Below are 18,899 nucleotides of genomic sequence, written 5' to 3' on the forward strand. Positions count from 1 at the left end.
AAAAATGTAAGGATAAAAAAGATAAGTTTACATGATATTGGATTTTAGAGTTCGGAAGAATTGAGGATATAACCTTGAACTAAAACTGTCATTTAGTTGATTCCAGCGGTATAATAGCTGAAAGCAGTTTTATCATTTTTCTTTATTGGATGGATCCGGAAAAGGCAGGCTATTTTGGGAGAAACTTATTTCCTTCTTCCGATTGTTAATGACCTTATGATTTCAAAGGTAGGTCGATCGGTGTAGGTTAATTGATACTTTTTATTTTCTAATATTCGAATTATAAAAAAAGGAAGTAATGCTGTCGTCAAAAAATTAGATTAAGAAATTTGAATGATATCCACTTGTTAGATTTTGAGTTATTTCAACTTTAAAAAAAACTAACTTATTAGTTATTTTTTGCATGTTTGAGAACATATTACTTCAAAAAAAAACGGCAAGATCTAGATGAATAAAATTTAATACAAGATCTTCACCTTAAAATTTATATATGTGTTAGTGTGAAGACAGCTTATTAAATTTTGCAGAGAATCCAACAATTTACAGTCAGTCTGTTTGTTACAGTTATATGGTCATATGAACTCGAGCGTAATATAGTAGAGGGATAAAATTTGCCATGTTATTTTATTACTAGAATGCGTATGTGTACATGATAATTCAAATATATAACAAATCAGATTTTTAAAAAAATTAGATAAGCAGTTTTGACACCGTAATTTTAGATATGTATTAAGGTATTATCCCACATATCAAGATATCATTGGATTAAATATTATCCCAGAGGATCAGAGATATAAGGTAGAAACACTTATGAAATGCTATTTACTATTCTAAGAAACTAAATACAAAAAAAGTAAGTATATAAAAAATCCCGTAGTGAATTTCTGACTAATAAAATTAGACTGCTACCGAGGGTCGCTGAACTAAGGGGAGATGGCTAATAGGTCATTTAAAAACGCGTTATAAGCCTAATTATCAAATAAATATGATTTGTGAAAAATATAAATTATACGTGTTAGAAAAATATTAACATGGCTATTTGTAATCAAGTACAAATGCAATGTATCAACGCCATGCTGTTTTAACTGAAAATTTATAAAACTGAGCAACTGTTTAAATAATGTTCTATATACACTTGGAAGCTGCACTATTATGATTCATAATAAATAAATAAAAACAAGTATATTCTCAAAAAATTACTAAAGTAAAAAATTAACCTAAGATAAATAATTAACATATTAAATTAAAAATATGAAGTTCATTAAATCTATCTTGGACCACAAGATCCTTATATCAGATACTGAAGAAAATTTGAGAAGAAAACACGCCTTCTCGTTTCTTACGAAATGATTTCTAAATTTTTGCAAAAACAGCCGTAAAGACACGGATTATTTTATTTATAACACGATAAGGACTATTTGGTAAAAAGTAACTTTTTTATTCATTTACTATCAATAGAACAACAGCATGATTCAGAAATGTAGATTGTATAATTTATTATTGCATACTAGTCCCCTCAGCTAATTCGCTGCGAATATTGGTTATATTTGATTTCGGATAAATCGTTTAGATATAATTACACGTTCATGATTCTGCTAAATTCTTTGATATCAGCGCCATGTAATTTTATCTGTCTTGCTTAAGTTTTATTTGTTGTGTACATGAATTTTTCTAATGTAGATAGTCCTGTAATATCATAGTATTATTAAAAATGTAAATATCCGGTTCCTTTACTTTCTAAATTTCTCGGTAATTTAACTTTATTTTCTATTAATCTTGCAAATTAAAGATATACAAAACAGAATCCTTCTTCTTTGGCTTTTAACAATGAAAGAAAATAGCTCGGTTAAATATTTGATGAAAAAAAAAAAGGTTTGAATTTCAGGGCAACAACCTAATATATTATTGGAAATAGGGAAAAAATATTTTTGAACAATTACCAAAATTCAGAAAAAATTTGTAAGATTATTGAATTGATATCATTTAAAAGGCAATTTTTAAATTCTAAAATGATGTAAAATTCATTTTTGTGTAATAATATTTTCGGTCAAATTATCGTGAAAAAAGCACAAAATGTAGCTTAATTTTTAATTAACTAAAATTTCAATCTAATTGCTGAAAATTAGGGAAAAATAATTTTTAAAAATAGTCAAAATCCAAGTAAAATTTATGCTACTATTAAATTAGTATAATTAAAAAGATAATTTTTTAAATTTTAAAATGATGTAAAATTCATTTTTGTGTAATAATATTTTCTGTCAAATTATCGTGAAAAAAGCACAAAATGTAGCTTAATTTTTAATTAACTAAAATTTCAATCTAATTGCTGAAAATTAGGGAAAAATAATTTTTAAAAATAGTCAAAATCCAAGTAAAATTTATGCTACTATTAAATTAGTATAATTAAAAAGATAATTTTTTAAATTTTAAAATGATGTAAAATTCATTTTTGTGTAATAATATTTTCGGTCAAATTATCGTGAAAAAAGCACAAAATGTAGCTTAATTTTTAATTAACTAAAATTTCAATCTAATTGCTGAAAATTAGGGAAAAATAATTTTTAAAAATAGTCAAAATCCAAGTAAAATTTATGCTACTATTAAATTAGTATAATTAAAAAGATAATTTTTTAAATTTTAAAATGATGTAAAATTCATTTTTGTGTAATAATATTTTCGGTCAAATTATCGTGAAAAAAGCACAAAATGTAGCTTAATTTTTAATTAACTAAAATTTCAATCTAATTGCTGAAAATTAGGGAAAAATAATTTTTGAAAATAGTCAAAATCCAAGTAAAATTTATGCTACTATTAAATTAGTATAATTAAAAAGATAATTTTTTAAATTTTAAAATGGTGTAAAATTCATTTTTCAGCCATAATATTTTAAGTTATTGCGGAAAACTTCAGTTTAAACTAATTCAGTTTAATTTTTAATTAATTAAAATTTCAAAAAACGCTTCTAGCTAAATATTCCTATCCTTCAAAGTATATTTTTGCAAAGTTTGGTAGCTCTAACCCAATTGGTCTGGCTTGTATAATGCCAACATACACACTTTCATCATTATTATTAATAGAGATAGGCATAAAAAAGTCTTATGTTTAATTGTTGAGTAATTTTCAGAATTTAAATACATCATTTATAAGTATTCAATGATTGAAACTTCGATTAAATAATTTACAATTTATTCTTCATTTGAGCAAAATATATATTATTAATTCAATATAATTAAAAAATAAAGTGTTTATTGACAGAAAATTGTCTGAAAATTCTTTTATAATATCAATATTTTCATTGTATGATAAAAAGATCATAAATTTTCCTTTGTTAAGTAGTTTTTCATACTTCGAATTTGAACATGTAAGAAATAAATAAAATTTCATTGTGCTATAATTAGTTATATTACAGCAAAGAAGACTCAACTTAAGGTCAAATTTGAAAGCTTATTAGCTTTTTCCTATACAGTAACTTTATAGAGACTATATTTTAACTTTAGGTTCCATTAAAAAAGGGCTTTTAGCAAATCCGATTAATGTAATAAATTTCCAGTGAAATGACATTCAAACTAAAGCTTTATTGAATAGAGTATCTTTCATCAGGATTAATGTAATATATGTTGTTTTCTTTACACGCACAAAAAATGGTTGACCTTGTCCTTAAGTTGCCATACATTCAATTACCTAGTCACTAAAATTAGACACAAATTAAAAACATTTTCAAACTTTGTTGTAATGTTGTTAAAATGGAGAAGATATCTGTTGTATGATACCATTTTGTTCTTGATTTACCATTCACAATGTTAGCATAAATTTAAATTTTATAACTCCTTACAATAGACATTTTACGATGATCCAACTTATATCAATTTAACGAGTATACTGTTGCTAGTTTATGTATTTAAAATATTGACGAAAACCCAAACACGAAAAACAGACCTCCAACTCTAAATCGAGTCCAATTTCACCAATTTTTGTTTCATATGAAAGCTAATGACTTCTAGATTAATCGTCGATGGTCTACTACCATTTAACATCTTTAATTTTTGACAAAAGTTCCAAAAAAAATAATTCTACCATACCCTCTCTATACAGAAAAACCCTGACAAAATCCTCAGCCATAATCACAGCACCAATTTTTTGCTCTTGATTTTTAAATCTCTCATCAACGAATACATGTTCTTCACCGTCCTAATATTTTGAGAGATATCACGAAATAAAACGTGCGCTGAACAACTGAAGGGATTTAGCCAATTTGCCAATATTGCTAACTAATCATAACGTTCTATATTTAACTTTATGATTAGTTAGCAATTATTTAATTTATCTGCATTAAAAATTGTGTGACTTAAAATTTTATGTATTTTTCTTTTTCTTGCACATATACCGTCACCTCTCGCTTAGTGAACATCTCCTATAAAGAGTATTTCGCATAATTGGCAAAACAAAAAAAAAATTTTTAAAGAGCGATGCTTAACAGATCGAATGACGTATAGACGTCGTAGAGTCACATGCCGGATTGGTTTTTATCTCAAATATTAGTCTGCACTTAGGACTTGTTTGAAAAGAATTCTTTTTTCTGGATGGAAAAAGATTGGATAGCGTTGTCGAATTCGACTCTAAGGAATCTGAGCAAATGCCTATGAATCAGAGATTGTATGTCTGGCTAGAAATGAATAACAATGACATCGAAGAGCTGATGGAAGAACATATCCAGAATTATCGATGAGTTTGTATCTCGAATATTAGTCTGCACTTAGGGCTTGTTTGAAAAGAATTCTTATTTCTGGATGGAAAAAGATTGGATAGCGTTGTCGAATTCGACTCTAAGGAATCTGAGCAAATGCCTATGAATCAAAGAGATTGTATGTCTGGCTAGAAGTGAATAACAGTGACATCCATCGAAGAGCTGATGGAAGAACTTATCCAGAATTATCGATAAGTTTATTTTTCTGTGTCACAGCAAAAATGTGGCGATAAAATTTCATCAGTTGAAGAGGAAATAATATCCTCAGCACGTAAGATTATGCAGATAATTATAATGTTGCATAACTATTATGTTCGGAAGCCTTCTGACTCGAAATTTCGAATTTATTTAAATTTTATTTCTCTTCTCATTTCCATTAGCATGCAATGCGTCAACCAATTTCAGAAGAAATGTATAATGAAAATGCATGAATCAAGTGGAAAATCGTTATTGTGCTGTACACGTACATAATATTGCTTGAAAAGTGATACTAGCATCAGAAAGTATAGAGAACAATTGGTCTAGCCTAGTGCATTTTTAAAAATAAATAAATGAACACGTGGCTTTGCAGGTGCGTGTAGTGTACCCTGAAGCAATTGCACGCGAAATTCAACGTGTAAGTATGATAAATGAAATGAACTCTTCTTTTTCCATGATTCAAGATTTTCATCATCCACATTTCATTTGTTAATCAAGATGATTCCATTCGAACAGAAAAAGAAACAGGAGATACGTTTTGTTAAAAATCTACGTACTTATTTTTTTATATTGCTGATTTGTTGATGAAAGTAAAATTAGAAATGCTTCGTCAGATGGAATAAGAAAAAAATCTTCAGAAATTCAAAAGAAAAAATGAATAAACAATCATTTTCTGTATTTAAAAATTTTTTTGTTCAGCTTCATTCTAATACTTTTTTAGCACTTTCTCCAGAAAAAAAAATAGTGCTTGCAGTGGCAGATTTTTAACTAGGGAGACTAGGCAACTACCTAGGGCCACTACTGGTCTAAGAGGAGCCACGAATAGATCGATTAAATAATGTTATTAGTTACTAAATGAAAAAACTTGAAAAAATGTATATATATATATATACATTGTATTAAAAAATATTAGCAGTGCAATGGGTGCTTGCATTTCATTGTTAAAATAATTATTAAATAAACTTATGGGAATTTAACATTATTAAATACCTGGCCTTTGTCGACCGACTAGTTCGGTGTCGATATTGGTTATAATTAATTTTAGTTTAAACGTTTACATGCAATTTCATGTCCATGATATTAATAAATTCTTAAAATCATGTTATTTCAATTACCATGCATATGTTCTGACATGTATGAACTGTTCTAATGGAGACCAGTCCTAAGATATTATAGCGCTATTAAAAACGCAAAAGGCCTCTTCATTCATTTTCTAACTTTCGCGATATTGTAACTTCACTTTTTATTTATCTTGTGAATTACACACACATATATATATAGAATCCTTCTTTAGTTTCCATAACGGAAAAAATCACACAGTTAAATATTTATTGTAATAGTGAAAACGGTTTGAATTTCAGGACTACAGTGTAGTCAATTATTGGTAAATATGCAAAAAAATTAAGAAATTGTCAAAATTTAGTAAAAATTTGAGCGACTTTTAAGTTATTATCAATTAATTTTTATTTTTATTTTGAAATTATGCAAAACTTTTTTTTGAGCAACAGTATTTTCGGAAGTTATCCCGGAGAACACAAACAAAATTCAGCCTAAATTTTAATTAAATTTTCAAAGAATTACTCTAAGGCGCATTTTTCCATCCTACAAGTCACATATGTGCAAAATCAGACTTACTGGTCTTTAGCACGCAAACACACACATATTTCTCTCTGTTATTGATAGAGACTAAAAAAATGAGAAAACATATTTATAGATTTTTAATATACTGGGATATTATTTATTCATTTAATTTAGTTACGTTATATTCCTCATGAGACAGATTCTATAAAATATTAAATTTCAATGTTTGCCATGGATCTTATTATTTCCTTATCCTCTCAACATAATAGTCAAATATTTCTTATCTCTAAGTAGGGAAATCATTAATTAATAATCATTATTAATTTATGTACAATTTTATTACTTTAATCATTTTTTCTTTGATATAAAAAATAAATAAATAAAAATAATACATTTTATGTCTGCTGAAATGTATTATTTGGCGAAATGAAGGATGAAACCGACAAGTTATTAAAAAAGAGGCTTTGTAAAGTATATTGCCCTGGGCCACAAAATGCTTAAATTTGCCCCTCGATGCTTGAAATTTTCACATTCTTATTACACGTATTTTATTTTTCCCATAGAAAATAAAATTCTTGCGAAAAAAAAAAAAGCCTTAAAGTCTGAATACCAATCTTTATCTTCTTTCAACCGTTTTATACTCCCCCTAATGTTTTGTTTGTTCATATTTAATGTTCAATGAATGTTTTCGAAGCTTGTGACGTATTGCATGGAATGTACGTTTTGAACTCTTTCGACCTTAGTTGTTTATACAGTATTTTTATTGCTTCCCTGTGTGACTTAAGTATATTGTTAACCTCTGCAAGTAAGTTTGTATTAAAAAAAATTCTGACTAAAAAAGTATTGAAAAACAGTTTTCAGAAAAACTGATCTGTCTTCTTTGCATTTTAATCATTCAAGTTTTCATAAAATAATCTAAATATTCTTTATTAGACTTAGGATTGTACACTCCAGGAAATATATTAGGAAAACTTTATAACTGGCTTCATGTTATTCTTTTTATTCTAAATAAAATGGAGGCGATAACGTTAACTTAGATATCTAGTTTTAACTTAATATAAGTAGATTACAATTATTTGAAGGACGAGATTTAATTTGACAGGTTCACGACACTTGAAATGGTCAAAAGCAAACAATATATAAGCTAAGGTAAAAAAATACAAGAACTAAAACTTAATCAAGCATTGACTAAAATTTATTTGACGACGACGTGATGATTATTTTGGCGGAGCACCTGGATTCGATGGTCCTTAATCTCCGAAACCTTATAGTTGATTTAATTTAACCTTGTTTAAAGAAAAAATGGTCTAAACCTAAATATTTTACTGCTTGATAGGTGTTGATCTGTAAGGGAATTATTGTTAGTTAAAAAAAATTGTTAGTTAAAAAAAAAAAACCTCCACGCTTTTGCGCATGCGTTAGGAAGGTCTAATTCGTCAAAATAGGGGTGAGAGGAAAGATGAAAGGAGGAGATGTTTACATTTAACAATAAAGTAAACTAGGATTACTTGCAGAGTAAGTCAACCATCTAACTCTCCGACCCGCCCGAAGGCACACGGATTTAAACCATAAAACTGAATGACCGGACCGCCGCAACAGCAACATTGGCGGGAACTGTGGTTGAGTCCTAAGGGCCGCCACCGGCCGCGGTACAACCCTCCCCGAAGGAAGTACGTCCCGTCATCGATGGGAGGAGCCAGATCCCCCACCTATTAGTGTACCCTCCAGGGTGGCGAGATCCAACCACCATGCCGGAAGCATGTCATCCTCATTTCGAGGTGCCCTCCCGGGGGTCTTACTCGCAGAGTAAATTAAAATAAAATAATAAGGTCAGAAACGGCACGATACTCAAATACACGTGAAAAAAAATTAAGCGAAAAAGTATCTAATAGATCAAGTATAGAATCAAGATCAAAGAATGACGAAGAATTCCGGAAATGCGCTCTTTCCTTCCGCGTCTCGTACTTTAGTGAGATAGAATCGTCGAAAAGTGGGCATCTCAAGATATTGAAACGAACAGTAAATCCAAGTAAGAGAACTGGTCCTTTAAATTTTTGCTTTAGAGAATAGCATCTGATTTACCACACTGCTCTTTAAATTTTCAGGCCGCATGAATGTGGAGACATTTATTCTCTACAACAGGTTCACATATCTCCGATGAAATCAGTTTTTGAAATCGTGATCTACTAAAACCGTAAGGTCGGATGCCCAATTATTTTAGCACAGGACAAAATAAAATGTTTTAAAGACCACTCCTTTTTCTTCGTAATTTTTATGAAAGAGACAAAGTAATTGTTCACGTAGTATTATTAAAAGAGTGAAAGAAAACAAATTTAATGTTTATTAGATTAAATCTCAGAATTATTTAGATATTTAATGTATTAACAGGAACTGTTTGAAGAAATCTTTAACCAGAAATATTAGCATGTTGGAAAACAGAATGATAATATTTGAAAATGATAAGAAAACTTCCTGACTCTTAAATTTAAAGATGAAAGGCACAAAATGTTACATAACAACAACTAACCGCAAACTAATAGTATATGTATCAGGTTTTGCTTTAATAGGTAGAAAAGTACAAGGCCGAGAAGGTAACAAAAAAAGCAATATTCTCGATAGAACTAATCCAAATTTTGTATCGTTACCTGGAAAACATCCGTATTGAAGGTCAAAGAATGATAAAAATAGACGCATTTGATTGTGGTTTCAAAACAAAAGCAATGTATTTACTGTATTAAACTATATACGAAACTCACATAACAAACGTGTGATGTTTTCCTGGTTCTCGAAGAGAAGTTTTTAAAAATATAAAAACAGAACAACTTTCTTTCAAAGTATCAAACTTAATTAACTATTAACAGATTATTACTATTTCTTATTATTAGGAATTAAGAAATGTATTACATTCGATAGTTTATTACACTTTCTTTTAAGTCTTACACGGATTTAACAAGGTAATTTATTATTTTTAAACGTCTTAACGATTTAAAACAGTGGTGATTTCGAAACAGTATTAGGTTATTTATATGAAACAATTTATCAATTGTTTGAAAATAATCCTAAGCTGTACGTTTAGAGTCTAAAATTGGTGAGAATAATACCTAAAGAAGTAAATATTTCGCTTTTTACTTTATTCATTTATTTTACAATTAATACGATACTGTGGCAACGTTTCGTACGTGAGACGGAAATTTTGCACAATTCGAAAGTATAAAAGACTTGTATTTTCCGCAGTTTTTCTTGCCATTTTTATCAAGATTCATTTTCAATCTTACTTTTGTATACTCTTATTCTTTAATTATTATTATGTTTATTGAAATCACTTTTTGTTATGATTCTTAAGATTATAATTTGTTAAAAAAATAATTATGTATATATATATATATATATATATATATATATATATATATATATATATATATATATATATATATATATATATATATATATATATATATACATAATTAAATTTCTCTGTTATTTTATTTTTTTCAATAAAAAATCTCAATATTCAATTGCAATAACTCTTAAGACGAGAAATTTAATCCAGCACATAAAACAAATTAAATATTAATATGAAATCATTAAAAAAAAGTTAATTTTATATTTTTATCAGAGTGCAAATTAAATAATTTAAAAGTTGCTTGGTAAAAAATGAGAAACATTTAAAAAGTAAACACAGTTTTAGAATAGCATTTGTCCAAAATATCATGAACATTAAAGTACACTTGAAAACTAAATACTAGAAAACAGTTAGAGGCATTTTGATGACACACACACACAAAAACAACAACATGGAAATCAAATGAAAGAAATAACATTCGTTCAAGCGTATTGCGAAATAAAAAAACGTATGTATTTTTTGTTATTGTTTCCAAAAGAATGAATTGTTATATAAGAAGCAATTTATGTGACATCATAATTATATATCAAATATACACAATCATGACATCTAACAGTAAATTGTTTTAGAATAATGAAGGCAAGAACTTCATTTTTCCCTTCAGCATTAATCGTAATGGTTTCCAAAAAGAAATTTGCATGTTGCATTTGATGTGTATTATTTAATATCAACTGAATTCATTGGAATTGAAATCCTTTCAATTTTCCATCAATTTGTCATTTAAAATTTACGCGAAGTTTTAAGCATCACTAACGATCAACAATTTGGTGTCAAGACCAACTACCAAACTTCATTCATTTAGCAGGTTTTCTATCGAGTAACGCTTCATTTTTACTAATCCTAAACTATTAGCTGTCAAATGGTTTTTAATAGGGTTGCCAACACTTTACTGCTCAAATGGTGGCATTTATTTTGGGACACCCTTTCTATTAAATAGATAATAAAAATATGAATGAATCAAACGATTAGGTATCCTCAAATGAATTATAATAGATGCACATACACAATACTGAGCGTTGACACGAATTAAAGTTTAAATATAACTCTCAGATCATTAATTTATTGAAGTATATTCCTTACTTGCATAAGAAAAAGAATTATTTCTGGAACCTTGTGTTATTTATACACCCAATGAGGGTCCGATTACAACTAGTTTGTTATGTAAAGATTGAAATTTCCAGTCACGGCAGATGCCACAACGGAAAGTAGGCAACAATTGGAACCTGTCCTTAACCTTGAATTTCAGAGACATCAATATTTCCATTTCTGTACCTTATCTATGTTTGGTCAGAGCATTTTCCCATTCCAAACACACCTAGAAAGTTCCTTGCAAATTACCAAAAAAAATCTTACTAACGAAAAAAATATTAAATGATTTATATATGTTTCTGAGTACATGCATAAAAGAAAAACAAATCCGAAAGTTAAAAAATAATAAATAAAACCAATCTTCATTCAAGCATCGCCCTTGGCAAAGACGGCAAGAAGATTCGATAATCATCGGATTGCGAAATGAAGTTTGTAAAAAAGAAATGAAACATTTATGAGTAAACCACGTGACATTCATAAGTGCTTAAATGCAATTTAAAAATGTTATGAAAATCACACTTATCGTTTTGATTATGCAAATTTTAAATAAAAATGCAATTTGAATGGGAACAAAGCAGATTTTATGATGACCTTTTTTTTAATCGTGAAATAAAATTAGCAAGTTAGGGTGATAATGTTTCATGCATTATTTATTTAGGGTCTGCGATTAAATTCCAGTCAGAAGTTTGTTAGGAACAAAAGAAAAAAATCTAACAAAAAGTGAAATGTACAATCTTCATGCATAATAAAAAGTTTAAAAGAATTTACATATTGAGATACTGCCTCTTAATCAGTAATTATTGCATTCATAAAACGTTTTGAAGTTGTTTTTGAGAAATACTGTTTTTTGAAACCAGTCTCGTACTGTGCTAAAAGCTGAAGAGTATACTGAATTCATTATCAACTTTTTAGGAACATTTGACTCTTTATATGCACTCAGTTTGCAAGATAGCGATTTTAATTCAAAGCCATTAAGATAGTATTTATGAAAAAAGGACAAGTTTAAACTTCATCCTTTTTAATGGCATTGAAATCCAAATTTAAAACATTCATATTAATTTGAAACTCTCAAATGAAAACTTGAGTGAAACAGGAAAAAAGGTGACAATATTACAAATTTCTACAAACACATGAATATATATACATGCGAAAATATCCACCAGCACTTTTGACGAATCTCCACTTTTCAGGCTTACCTGAGTCAGAAAAACACAGTTCGGGAATTAATGGAATGTCTGTGAACAAAATTAACTCAAAATCTTTTTCAGCTAGAAGAATGAAATATGGTATACAGACTTAACACCATTTATGCAAATTAGTATCTAATTTTGAGTCCATCCATATGAAATATATCTTCCCGGCTGTCCTAGTACAAGTGAACACGATAAATATCAAACGAAAAGAAATAGATATCTAAAATTTGGTACACAGGCTTGGCATCTAAAATACAGATTCTTATTATATTTAGAACCAAATCTGTCGAAGCATTGATCGTTTGTCGATCTGTATTTTCGGATAAATGTAAATGCAATAGCTTAAATAAATGAAATTTGGTATGTAATTATATCATAATTACAATTTCAGTTCTTTGTCAAATTTTGGTTTCAGTTGATTGGAAGAAATACAAATTGTTGGTCTAAAATACAAATTAGATTTTCAATTAACTGTGTATTAATTACATGCTAGGGGTTAATCGTCAAAAACACCAGGCAAAGATCGCATGATAGTGGATTCCCGCCAAAGGTCAATATTTCATAATTATTGTTCGTCAATCCATGAGAATGCCATTTACACAGAAGGGAATAATATTTTTAAAAGTATAAAATTAGGAAAGAGATTATCTGGCAATTTAAAAATATTACATAAGAAAGGATTTACCCTTTATTTAAAACAAATTCTACACTTAAAATTGCTAATTGGTTTTTAGTTTTATCTTGAAATTATTAGTTTACATTTTGCGACTTTTATCTCTTATTTCTCCAAGTCCAAGTTTCTTGACAACACAGAAAATATAGAGGTTTAAATATTTTAGTGTACATGTGAATTCCAATTTATGTGTAATGGTAGTAAAATTTAAAGTAATTCCTTTAAATCCATTTGCAATAACATACCACGCAAAATCGTATGAAATATTTGTGACACGATTTTCCCATTGCCCAATTCATTTACAAACATTCTATTTCATAACCAATGTAAAATTAAACTAATAATTTCTATTTTATCAAAGAGATGAAATAATTTGACAAAACTCATTTGCATTTTAATAACAAAATAAATAGCAACCTTCTCCCGAAAAAGAAAGGCCGTAATACATTGGAACATTAGCCGCGAGGAATAAATTGCCAAATGAAATAAAATTCCCGATATTCTGCTGTTGGATTAATAATTTGGCAATTGCCTTTTAATAGTTTTAAACTGCGTACTTAAAATTTTCTGAAATGAAATATCCCGATTGAGCTATTTAAGGGACTAATGATGCATAAGAAGAGTTTGAAGAAACTCGGAAAAAGCTTAGCATTTAATTAGGTGATTAGAGAGAGGTAATGTCCGTAAATGGATTAACTTTAATGGCCTGAATTGGCGAAGAAATTTGGCAATCTTTCGCGTCAGGCTGCAAAGGGTAATGAAATCTACAGTTATCGATTTAAAGTGTTTCATTTAAATAGCAGAAGGAAGCTAATGTTAAATATTTTTTTATTTCTTTATTCTCTGAGAATTTGAATTAAGGTTGTTTTTTTACATTCTTCAAATGTATGCAATTCTATTTTAATAATCACAGCAATTCTATCTCGGTAATAGCTTTATAGAATTATTAAAGCTTAACTATTTTGTATTGTTCCGTTATATAGTTAGATTATGCTTTCTCTTATAGAAATGCTTTGCCGTTTTAATTAACTATAAAATTATAGAGAAATATATGAATAGAATATAGATTTTTTTACTGAAACATCTATGAAAGGCTTAAGTTTGAAATTGAGGATAATTCAATACATCCATGTTATGCAGTGAACGGTGATTAAATGCAATTTTTATCGCTAAATAAATCTTCAAAATTTAAAGAATGAGCTTTAATATAGCAAATATATTTGAAGATCAACGGCTCCAAAAAATCTTTCGCATTTTATTACGTTTTTAGTACAAAAAGCATTGATAGTTTGTAAAAAATTTAATGCATGTAAGAATTTTTTTGATAGTTTCTAAATGTAATGATTTATGCTAGATGTAATAAATAAGTTTCAAATTTAGATTTTGTATTAAATGCTGAAATTCCCTCAAGTTTTTATACTATTTAATCCAATAGAAAGATTATTAAATTATTTTTATTGATATTTTCTTTTGATTCATAACATCAAAAGCCAATTACGTTTTTGAAATTTCTCCCCTAAAATTGAATTAAATATTTTAAAGATATTTTTACATTCCATGCAGTTTTTGTATCCCATTATAATACTCAATCAAAACCAGTTAAACAAATAAGTAACAAAAATTTCAGCAATATGGCAATTTGCATAATTTTATTTCAAATTTCACTGTTTATAAACAGGAAAAAAAGCTCATTGCACCTCTACAAGTTAATACTATTTGTTTTTTTAAAATTAAAGTTTGGAAAAGTACATGGATACTATTGTCTACTTCTTGTATGTTATGTCGACTGAAAAATTAATTATAAGACAAAATACTATAACTCAAATAATAATAAAAGTACAAAACTCGAGCTTAGTTTAATTTGATTTAAAATATTCTGCTATATTTTTATATATATGAATAGAATGCATGAAAGTTTCATTTTGTGGCCACTCGGAGAGTTTTGGAAAAAGGCTTCATGAATTTGAAATTTTATAAAATCTGAGATAGCATTCCATAAACCAAATTTCTACTGTTCACCAATGCGATAAAGATACAAAAATATTTTTAAACAATTTTTTGCAAGCAAACAAATTAAACACCTTCAGTTATATTAAATGTTCAGAAAAGATATGAACAATAGGCTTTGTTCTTCTTATTACTTTTTTTTTATTTTTCATACATGCAGTTAATTATAATTTCTTTTGTAAATTAAAATTCATTTCACAATGATATATTACGTCTATATGCATAAACAATTCAGTGCATAATTATGAATTTCTAATAAAGCTCCGTAAAATCACTCCATAAAATTTTACTTTAAAAACTATTTTATTTTTTATATTATTTAAAGCTCAGACAAAGCATATTCATGCTAAAAAATACCTAAAGTCTTGATTCAACATTTCATTTGTTTAAAAAATTCAGTAATAATAAAGAAACTCTGCAAAATCCCCCTTCGTTAAACGAAATTGAATGTCTGAAGTTACAATTAAAAATGATACCAGGCTCGCATTCTAATGCAGATGATTAATTCAGAATCTTTAAACAAAATTCAGTTCAAAATTCGAGGAATTAATTCAAAATGCATTAGATTTTAAGATCTAAAAATAATATGAAAACTGATAACAACCCTAAAAGACGACTGAGTAAAAAAACAAAACCAAATCATTATTAAATTGACAATTACCTTTAAATGAGCAGTACAGGTCGCCACTTCTTGTTTGAAGAGCACAGGAATTATGTTCTGTTACTCGGTTTAACATTTTCTGAGGTCTTGGAACATTTTATATCAGTTTTGTATACTGCGATTCAATGGAAACTATCGTGATGACTTCATAGATAAGGCAGTCTGACGTTTCTGCAGATAAAGATAAAATATGGCCGAAGTTCTTTTGGTTTGTGTGTATACAACAAAATAACGTCCTCTTTCGAAGAAAAAAAATGAAAATAATTCCAGGCAAGCTTTTCTTGTAACTCAGTAGGGATCAAGATTTTTTAGAATCCGTTACAAGCTCCTTATTTGGAATTCTTAAAGGAACTGTGCTAGAAATAGGTGAGAAAAAAGTATTCCCAAATCATAAATGCATTAAAAAATTTTATGAGACTTTAAAGAACGCTGCTTCAGTCACGTAATATTGAATACTGTACTTCGTTGAAAGATATTCTTTTCAAAGCCCAAGATAGTAAATAGTAAACAAATTCCGATCGTAACAAAAAATTCTCACGCACACGAAAAAAATACGAGAGAGAAAAATACATACTTTCTAATTGTTGAGAAAGATCGCTTGCTTTATCGCACTTGCAGACGATTAAATATCTTTATTGAATTTCATGCGATAATAAATTTACAAAATAATAAATGCACAAAATAAATAAAAAAAGTTTAAAAATAAAATCTTAATCAGCATTAAAAAAGTTAATAAAATCGTTTGCTAAAGAATCAAGTACAATAGCTAAATTACAATAAAAAATTAAACAATAAAGAATTGCAACTTAAAATAAATAAACGATAAGAATTTAAAATAATAAATGAGTAATATTATAAAATCGCTATTTGTTATTTCGTATCAAATCATTCCCCATGGAAACTATTTTGGATTTTGTAAAATTCATAATCCAATTCCATTTTTAGAAATAAATATAAATCAAATTAAAAGTTATTTCAAATAATTTTCTAGAAATTCTTTACGTAAAATATAAACAATAGAACAAATAAATAAAAAACATTAAATTTTTTGACATTAAACTTACTTTCTGCGTATCCTAAAACATCCGCCACAATTTCGTGATACAACTTAGATATCGAAAAGAAGGAAGTAGTTTTATTTCTTTCAAACTAAAGCACTAAGGTGGGAAATATAGTAGCTATTTTCCTGGTTATTGACTTACAGAAACCGGAAGGTAGTTTCCTCGAAATTGTATTTATTCGTATCCGTACTGACACTGATGAAACTCGTTCAAACTTTTTTTTATTGTGGAATATTGTTATTGGGTTTTGCAAGCAGATTCCGAGCATCTTTTATTGGAAAGGATGCTGGGATTTTTTTTTCTAATAATTAAGTTGTAATTTAATTTTTCTACTGTTCCTCTTTCTGTGTTTTCTTGTGAATACAAGCCGTATTGGACAACAAAAAGTATTTAATTGATTACAAAGTATATGTGAGTGAATTGTGTTATGATCTATTTCTGTCTTTAAATTAATCACTTATTATTAATACTAACACTCAGACAATTTATTTTTAAAAATAATCTAGAGAAAAATCTTGCTATATGTGTAGAATTCGAAAGTTTAATTTTCTAATAAAATTTAAAACAAAATGGTAGAAATTGTTTATTAATATTTAATTGTTGATCAAGTATCTCAAATGATTATTTACATGAATCACGATTTTAATTTTATTTTTTTTATCCACGAAATCTTTTTTATTTGAACTATGAATATTCGTTTCATCTAAGTGTCAAATAAGTATAGTGAAATAAGTCTCTATACAAACTGAGTCAAGTTCAAACTTCTTGGTGGCAAAGCTTTGCGACCGAAAGGTCAAGATCTCGAGACCGATTCCATTAAAGATAAATATCTTACAATGTTCAAGTGCAAGTTTAATCCATCGGAGAAATTGTTCTACATTTGGGTAGAATAAATGCATAGAAAAGTGGAGTGCTGTCTGTGGAGGAAATCCAGGAGGATCTCCTGACAACCTGTATATAATTACAATATCAAAATGATTTTCTCGTGATTTCAAAGCGAACTCATTTGACTCAAAACCTCATTAAATCTCCATGACAAACGAGAATTGGGTAGTCCAATTATCGGTTTTGGTTTTAGATTTCATGTGATCCAAGTTCGACACTCAATTCTATTTAAAAAATTCTGCTGTGTTTGTGATCATGGTGCAAGTTAAATCTGACATCTTGAATATCAAACATCATCCCTCTACGAAGTTTGGGATAAGGTTTTACCAGGTAGTTTCCTCTATCTGACACTGCGATTTAAAACTACGATATCGCTCCCAAAATGACCTTCATGGAACATTGAGGACCCACAAAATGAGACATTACGATAACTAAAACTACACTACACTGTTCCTAAGTCCAAGCGAATCACATTAAAAATTAACCTAAATTAATAATGATTGGTCGTTGCGGTTGCTTGCTTGGTTTTCTGACAAATAAAAAATATTTCTCTAATTTTGTAGTAATACTCTTATTTCTTGTTATCTTTTTCCTTTCTCTTTCCTTTGAGTTAACGGAAATTTAAATGACGCGCTTCCTAAAATTTCTTTGAGATAATTTCCTTCAGTATCTATGACTATAAGTCAAACTTTAACTTATAAATATTAAAGAAGCATTAAAGGAAATCTTTTTAAGTTAGGAATCTCAACTGCATATGTATTGACCTACTGCAAAAATATTGACCTACTTTGATTAGAACCATATATATTACTTTACCAAATATAATTATGAAAATCATTTTAAGTAAAGTATTTAATTAAAATTATCTAATTATTTATTTTATCAATTACCAATATTTCATCAAACAATTTTTAACATTTATTTTTATTTAAGTCACTATATGGATGTTTTATTTTATTGTGTGAATATATGCCTGGTATCGCGAGAAAATGTTCAATCATATGAAGTATGTTTGGAAAACGCCATTTTAAAGCAAAGCTTTCAAGAATATTTGCTAAAAAAAAAGAATACTTATGTTATGTTTTAGTAAACTGTAGAACATTTATAATTACTAAAAGCCCATACTTAGAAAATGTTAGGAATTTTTTTTAAATAATAAAGTTATGCTTAATAATAATTAATACATAATAATATAATTTTGTAAATTAATAATTATAGTTAAATAATTTGCTTTTCTTGGGACAGCAGTTGCTTAGTGGAACAGCCTCGGGTACGAGAACAAATATTTCCAGTGTCGTTGCCGGATTCTATCATATGCATGGAGTAGAGCATACTAACATTGTTAATGCATGTCAAACCTACTAAAGCATACCAGGCAGAAATAACCTTCGTGCTGAAGTAGTA

The 18,899-nt window shown here is 28.0% G+C and overlaps 1 protein-coding gene across 3 annotated transcripts in view; it reads right to left on the reverse strand.

The window, feature by feature from the left end:
* Positions 1 to 18,899, reverse strand: part of LOC129981331 (uncharacterized) — a 73,153-nt gene that overhangs the window by 23,769 nt on the left and 30,485 nt on the right. The window contains exon 1 of one of the 3 annotated variants that reach the window (XM_056092120.1): positions 15,550 to 15,689. The exons of the other annotated variants lie outside the window; for them this stretch is intronic. The gene's annotated coding sequence lies outside the window, so the exon portion shown is untranslated. Of the gene's footprint in view, positions 1 to 15,549; positions 15,690 to 18,899 lie in introns of those variants that run through there. 3 annotated transcript variants of the gene reach the window in all.

The sequence above is a fragment of the Argiope bruennichi genome, chromosome 8 (assembly GCF_947563725.1).
Source record: "Argiope bruennichi chromosome 8, qqArgBrue1.1, whole genome shotgun sequence".
Classification (NCBI taxonomy): domain Eukaryota; kingdom Metazoa; phylum Arthropoda; class Arachnida; order Araneae; family Araneidae; genus Argiope; species Argiope bruennichi.